The sequence below is a fragment of the Antechinus flavipes genome, chromosome 6 (assembly GCF_016432865.1).
Source record: "Antechinus flavipes isolate AdamAnt ecotype Samford, QLD, Australia chromosome 6, AdamAnt_v2, whole genome shotgun sequence".
NCBI classification, from domain to species: Eukaryota; Metazoa; Chordata; class Mammalia; order Dasyuromorphia; family Dasyuridae; genus Antechinus; species Antechinus flavipes.
Genome location: NC_067403.1, coordinates 63,824,749 through 63,833,142, shown reverse-complemented (window position 1 = coordinate 63,833,142; position 8,394 = coordinate 63,824,749).

Below are 8,394 nucleotides of genomic sequence, written 5' to 3'. Positions count from 1 at the left end.
ATTGGGTTTCAAAGTTAAAGCAACTTTAGCTGTTTTCATGGTCTAGGAGATACCAATTTGAAAAGAATTAGAAGAAAACAAAATAAAATGCCAAAAATGACATGTTGAACTCAGACAAAGCTTCTACTCCATCTTCCACACTACCAACACCAAGACTGCATCTGTATACCCAAGCATACAACACATATTTGGAACAAACCCAACTGTCCTCTGTTCCTACAACTGGGTTTTCAGTGCCATAGAGATGCCATAGAGAACCATCCTCCAGAAAGCAGAAATGCGTTTTGTAGCATCAACAGTTTCTTGGCCACAATCCTTCAGGAGCAAAACCTTATTAGAAGATACAACCTAGAAGCACCAGAGCTGCAGAGTTGCTAGTTCCTGGACAGACAACTGAGAAAGCCAAAGGAAAAGCTTGAGAGAAACAGCACAGCTTTCAGGTGTGTGATTTTTAACCTTGAAAAAGCCAACTGGGACAAAGAACTACATTGGTGAATTGTGAATTGGGCAGTGGGGGAAGAAGCAGAAACGATCAGTTCCTAAGGAAATTATAATCAGAGGGGAGAAGATCGTAAATGAATGATAAGAGAAATAAATTGAAAGTTGCAAAGATTTCAAGAAGAAGAAATCTAGTAAACAAGTTCAGGTTTCTGTGAATAAATAGTACAAAAGAAGGAAAATGATCCAATATTTGATGAGAAAAAAAAAGATACTGAAGAAATTCAGGAGAACATGGAACTACAACATTATTTCTGAGTAGTTTAAAAGAGAAATGAGAATTATAAGAAGCAATTTTGTATCCTGCACAGCAAAAAAAAAAAAAAAGGAAAATAGAAAAATAGGAAAAAAAACTTGAATCTGTAATGGCATATCTCATCAAAGAAACAAAAAGGAAAACAATAGATTGTTAATGTAATTACATAAAAGAGAACTGCCCAGAACTTCTGAACATAGAAATCTGTTGGAAAGAATTCACAATTAACCTCCAGAAAAAAATTCCAAGGCACATAGTGGTTAAATTTAATAATATGATTCAGAAAGAAAGAAACAAAACTGTAAGCCATAAGGAGAAAATCATCAACTACAAAAGAAAGAACAGTCAAATAACACAAGACTATTCAGCACCTTCTAAAAAAAAGAAGAGAAAGATGTTCTGAGGAATACTGGGAATTGAGATGTTGACAATTATAACCAGAAACTTGGAACTGTGAGCTTAACCATATAAGAAAAAATATGAACATCCAATAATAATTTGAAAAAAATTTTGTAAAGCTCAGAACAAAAACCATCATTTACTTCTTTTTGTTGTTCAGTCATACTTCACTTGTTCTGAGCCTTTGTTACACCATTTGAAATTTAATTGTGAAAAATACTAAAGTAGTTTGCCATTTTCTCCCCCAGCTCATTTGTCAGATGAACAGGCTGGTATAGAAAAGTCCTTTCAGATCTGGATGTAAGATCTTAAGTGTAGAAAGATCCCAAACATAGAGAGGCCCATCTGTGGTTAGGAGGCTGTCATTGTGTGGCTTAAATGAAGGCAGGATATACTTCTCTAGCCTTGTCTCCTTCCATCCTTTTTTCCAAAGGAGGCTTTAATTCCTTCCAGGAGGGGAAAGAGGAAATTGAGGTTGGAGGTCACTGCTTTCTTCAGAGAGAAGATTCCCAAACTAGAATTATATCTGTCTGCTCTCTTAAATGTTATTAATCTAGGGGGGAAAATCCCATATTTTTATATGCAAGGTTTTAGTCCTTTTTGCACCAAATATTCATTTCACAATTAACACATTAGCAAAAAGCAAATAAAATTCATTTATCTAAATTGGTATGAGATTAGACACTAAACAGTATAGAAAAAAGAACTCTTTTATTAGAAATGAGGTCACTCAGCTCAGAGGAGTCAGAGAAAGAGACAGACAGACACACACACACACAGAGAGAGACAGAGAGAGGAGAAAAAGAGAGAGAGAGAGAGAGAGAGAGAGAGAGAGAGAGAGAGACAGAGAGAGAGAGACAGAGAGAGAGAGAGAAAGAAAAAGAGAGGGAGAGACAGAGAGAGAGAGAGAGAGAGAGAGAGAGAGAGAGAGAGAGAGAGAGAGAGAGAGAGAGAGAGAGAGAGGAGAGAGAGAGAGAGACAGAGAGAGAGAGAGAGAGAGAGAGAGGAGAGAGAGAGGAGAGAGAGAGAGAGAGAGAGAGAGAGAGAGAGAGAGAGAGAGAGAGAGAGTATGAACTCGACATCTCAGTCAGGAGGAAGAAAGTCTGTGAAGTCTCAACTGTAGCTTAGCGTGGAATAATGACAGAGACTGCAAGCTCCTCTGTTTTCCCAGTCTTTTCTTCCGGTAACTTGAAGGATCATTTACTTCTTCCCTCTTCTGTTTTAAAACTAGAAACCCAAAGTGCCTAAAGATATTCATCATTTAAAAAATCTTGAAGGATTGAAGCTTCAAGTCCCCAAGAAGATTTGAAACTAAAAGAGTCCCCAAAAGTAATAAAGAAGGCTGATGTTTGCCACATCATCCCTTCACTAACTCTGCTCTGAACCTCTCATATGGCAGAGCATTCATCTCCACCAATTAGGAGAGTCCTATACCAATGGGCTTTGGAAAAGGAGTTACATAAGCATCATAAACCAAAGAAAGATATTTCTTATGAATCTATACAGAAAAACAGAAAAGTGAGCAATAATTAGCTATTCTTTGTCTCTCTCTCTGCCTTTCTGGCTCTCTGTTTTCTATCTCTGTTTCTCTGTGTGTCCACTTGTCCTTTTCTCTCTAACTGTTTCTTTCTGTCTCTATCTCTCCCTCTCTCTGTTTTTTTTTCTCTCTGCCTTTCTCTCTCTCTCTCTCTCTCTCTCTCTCTCTCTCTCTCTCTCTCTCTCTCTCTCTCTGTCTCAGTTTTTAATGACTGTGAGTTTCCATGGCATATTTTCATTTTGTTTTTGTCTTTTCAATTTTTTTTCTTTTTAAGGAGTTTACAATCCAGAAAAAAATATTTCTTGGAACCTAATTATCCATATTGGCAACACTGACCTGAATGTGGACAAAAAAAACCCTTCATTCCTAGACTTTAATGCATAGCAAGTGTTAGCTCTAAATCTGGACCAAGGGCACTCAGTTTCATGATCCCCTCTGCTAAAATAGTCACTCATTTCAAATTTACTTTAGTAGAGCAAACACACACACACACACACACACACACACACAATGCTATTTCTTCTTCAGAACCAGCAGCTTACAGATCACAGACAGGATTTTGTAATTAGCCAACCAAGAGCAGCTTAAGTACCAAAGATTGGAAAGCCAATTGAATTTGCCAGGGCAGGACAGAGGTGTCCCAGTTTCAAAAAATGTGGTATGTGTGGAGGGGGGAGAGGAGGCAAAAATTAATGTGAGTAAGAATATTAAAGCATATCACAACTTGTGTAACACATTCCACTTTTGAAATCTGAATAGCAGTTAACACTCTGAGACCAAATTCTGTTTTGAATAATGAAGCTATATTTTACTCTAAAATTCCTCTAGGTAATTCTATGCTGAAGAACCAGGAGAAAGCTGAAATAATATCAGTGGATCCCTTGTAACAGAGGTAGGATTTACTCTGGTAGCAAATGGAGTTCTGGATTCCCATGAAAAAAAAAAAACTGCATTTGCAGACCGGGTGAAATTAGGAAGGGATTGCTATTTCAGTGATGCAAGCCATGGTCAGGAAGCACTTTGATGACTTTTCACAAGCTATTATTGACAAAAGCTTGGTGTTGGGCAGAAATTGTGCTCAGAGCCTGGGGATAATAGCACAGTGCAAAGCATGATTCTTAGCACAAACAGATGTTTAGTAGTGTAAGCAGCTTCTAGGAGAACAGAAATATCCTGGCTGCTAGGTCAAATAACATTATTTTGATTCTGATGACTACAGAATTAATACTCTAGCATCTAATGTCATATTTACAGGACACTATATATTTTTTATTTATTGGCACAATGAAATGAACACTAGATATGGAGTCAAGATCTGAGTTCACAACCAAACTTTGCATAAAGAATTAGCTAGACTGATCTGAAACCCATTCCTGATAGAATGCTATGGTTACTTTGATGAAAGTCATGCCTTCATCCAACTACCACAAACATTGCAATACATTATTCCCTAAATTCATTTACCTGCTTATGAATTAATATCTAGTACTTTGACACATAGGGATGTATTTATTTCATAAATAAGGGAGTTCTCCCTTGCCTGCATAGGGAAACATCAGAGCTGGAAGGAACAGGATTTGAAATTGGCCTTTACTCCTTTTCCTCGTCACTAAAATAAAGATGGGCCTGCTTGATGGTACTTAATAATTCTTGGAACCTTTAATCTTAGATTCTATGGTCCTAAGATCACATCAATTCTTCTTTGCCTGAATAGATATTTTTTGGTGAGTTCTTGTGTTCAAAAAAGTTGTCTGATAGCTTTCTTTGACTCTAACTAGGCTGATTCTTGGATATTGGACACTATCCTACAATACGAACCATAGAAAAATACAATAATTTTCAACCTCTCTCAGGGTTTACTTTTCAGATTTGGGAGTGTGCTTGTTTTCAATTTTCCTCAGCCCAACAAGGAAATGGTACTTACATGGATATTCAGAGAAATCTTAATTATCCTGTATTCCAGTAAATGAGTATAGTGTAGTGCATAGGTTTGATGTCGGTAAGACCTGAGTTCAAATATGGTCTCAGGCACTTATCAGCTGTGTGAACCTGGGTAAATCATTTAATCCTTTTTGCCTCAGTTTCCTTATCTGTAAAATGAGCAGGAGAGGAAATGGCGTACCATTCCAGTATCTTTGCCAAGAAAATCCCAAATGGGACCACAGAATAAAATGTGCCTGAATAATAAGAACAATTACAACAACAAAAATTATCAACTGATTGTTGTTGAGGAAAACTTCATTTTAGAATGAGTAGCTCACCCTCAGAAGCCAAAAGATAGAATTATCAGCAACATTTAAATTCAGTACTTTCAGTGCTATATTTAGCATGGAAGGGATGAGGGGCAAATAGAGCTTTAAATATGAATCAAGTTCTACTTTGATTGTAGTTCTGTTGTACAATGGACTGAATGATTGACAAAGTTCCTGGAGTCTGGTATATTATTTAAAAGTTCCAGGTTTTATGGAGCCAAGGGTATTCTAAGTACTCTGCAACTAGCACTATATTTTACACACAAACCTCCTACACCAACTACATTTTGCCTGAGTGAGCTTGATTGGCATTTGGGTATATGGTGCTATTACAATGCTTTCCTCCTTCCCACGCATTTACATTTGGCTATTCAAAGGGAGGGTGCTATTTCCTAAAAGCATACATTAAATATGATTATCTCACTAAGTTTCTATGAAAGGATCACTCCAATTCTAATCAAAATTCTCCACCTCAATCAAATTAAAATATGACAAATTTCTTAATAATTCTAGAAGTTTTGTCTAGATGTTCTTTTTTCATTTCATTTTGTTTTGTTTCATTTTGTCTTGTTTTGTTTTAATAAGGATTTAGTCTCAAAAAAGAATCTGAAATGATTTTTTATAATGTATGGATTTCAAATTGTTTTCATAAGTTCCACTTTAATGTGAATCAGAGACTGAAATCAGTATAATATCAGGTTTCAACCTTCTGTATCTCTTTCCCTCCCACATCTAGTTTGCCCTCTCTGAATTTCATTTTTTTTCTATTTAATTTCAATCAGTCTATAATTAAGCACAATCCCAGCACTGGTAGATTTAGAAAGAAGTCCAGATTACAGTGAGACTGTGCTCACTGGACCTTTTTATTATTGTCTCCGAGCCAATTGACCCATGAAACTACACAAGATTCCATGTTTTTTCAAACATTACTAGAGTAGTACATTTGCATACCTCTAGGGTTATAGGTAAATCAAAAGCTATTGGGTAAACAGGTTATTGTTGTTGTTTTTAATTCTGAACTTGTAACTATTTTCCTATTAGCTGAATGGCAACAGGGAGTCTGGGGCTATGTGGACATTGTGGATTCTGGGAATACTGTGAATTGATGGCTGTGGAAATCGAGAAGGCTTTAGTAATGTAGAATTTCATCAGCACATTAGCATGGAACTTCTGTTGGAGTAGGCAATATTATAAGAATATGTGAGTGGAAATTCAACTGCACATGTATTTGCTGATTGTCTAAAAAATGCTTGAAGAGCCATCAAGAATTCATTGTGTTTTCTCCTTACTGTCCCATTGAGACAGATGAGAAGAAAGTGGCAGAGGATCCCAAGAGAGATGATCCACACCAAAGGGAAAGACTAAAACTGGCAAACAGAATACTTACTGAGGAAGCTCTCCAGCTGCACCCTGAAGCTTTTCTATTACCATATGTTCTTTATCATGTCCTAACATTTCTTTTTGGAGGCAATCAGTGTTAAGTGACTTGTCTAGGGTTACACAGCTAGCAAATATCTGAGGCTGAATTTGATCCCAGATCCTCCTGATACCAGGGACATTGCTCTATCCACTGTGCAATCTACATGCATATTAGTTCAAATTGAAATACATAGGAAAAGTACAAGATGGAAAATGAGACTATCATCACTTACTGTGGTAAGCAATAAACATTGTCTGACATGGAAAATGTATTTAGTAACTGGACCCAATTTTTTAAGGTTTCATTAAAAAATGTAAGTATATTGTCTGAAATACATTTGCATGTGTACGAGTGTCTTAGCCATTTATAAAAATGAATATGGCTGAAAACTGATTTGGCCAAAAGGTTTTCAGTATTCTCCTGCTTTCACAATAAATGACATCTGTAAGCCAGATGGAGTTAATGGAAAAAGTCCTCTAACTTCCTGTGTTGCTCAAGAGAGAGAGAAAAAAAAAAAAAAAAAAAAAAAAAAAAAAAAAAAAAGCATTCATTATTTGGACCTTGAAACAGCTATTTGTTTAATCATCTGAAAATTACTAAGTTTTACAAAATATTTACTCCTAAAATAATGACTTCCATGATTTTTTTTTTAAACTACAAATTTCCCCCTATTCTTAAGGAAATAAAATTTCTTAAAAGATATTCATGTTGTGTCAGGAAACTGTCCATTTCAAGCTTGTCACAATATTTTGACAAAATAAAGAAACTACTTACCTATGGAAACAGCTCTCTATTTTACTCTAACTAAAACAGAAAAGCAAACGGGTTCATGGAAACTGCATGAGTGTAGGAGGATTGACCTAAATAAGAAATTTTTAAAAAATGGTATATCTGATCATTAGTTGGAGGTAGTTGCAGCTATAGATAAATTTTTTAAAAATTAAATTATTTATAATATATTAAAAACATTAACTCAAACATGTGCAACCAAAAAAAAATGAAGAAAATGATTTTTTAAAAAAATAATATGAAAAAGACTCCCTCCCTTATTATAGGCAAAAGTAGATTTTTATTTTTTGTGGTGATAATCTGTCCCAAATCCTTATATCAGTTTCTTAATGTTCAGCTTACTACTGATAATCAATTTCTCCAACCCAAAGCAGAATAGATCTGGGTATTTTATTGACTCTAAGCTCTATATGAGATAATAGTGTAATATGGGCTGCCAAGAAAGATAATATGATTTATCTTAATCTATATTAAGAAAAGCAAGATGTCTAGGAATAAGCAGATGATAAATGTTGCTCTACTCTGCCCTGATCAAATTACATTTGGATTTTGGAGTTCAGTTCTAGGTACCAGGTTTATGCAAGACATTGATAAACTGGTAAGCATTCAAATAAGGGAAACAAAGAGCAGTCAATCCTTCAATAAACTTTTAAAGCATACATTTAAAGCCAGTCATTGTGATAAGTGCTAGGTATACAAATAAGGAAAAGAAGGACAGTTCCTTTTCTCGAGAAGCTTACAATTGAATGAGAAATGAAAATACACAGTAAATCAAGTTGAAAAGAGTGGGTGAGAAGAGAAGTTACTTGGTGTGGGGAAATGGTGGAGCTCAAAGTATTGAATCTTGGTCGGAAATAAAGATCTTGCTGGCCTGATTCTCTTCCTTTCCCTCCTTCTTGATTGGAGGCTTTTTTGTTTGATTTTGTTTTGTTTTGTTTTGTTTTAGGGTTTGGTCATTTTGTTTTTGTTTTTGTTTTATTTTGGAATGTGGTTGTTTTGTTTTGTTTTGCTTTGCTTTTTTAACTTCACCATTCTCTCTAATCAGTGGGACAAATAGTACTGAAAATGCTTGCCTATTATGGCTGATATGATCTTATGAATGATGAAACTTCCCAATCATGATTGAGAGTCCTTGTCATATTGAACTTTGGGAGGAATAAATGATGTTTAGAGGAGAAGAGGGAGGGAACATTTATATAGCTCTTTCTATGTATCAAGCATTGTATTAAGCACTTTACATGAT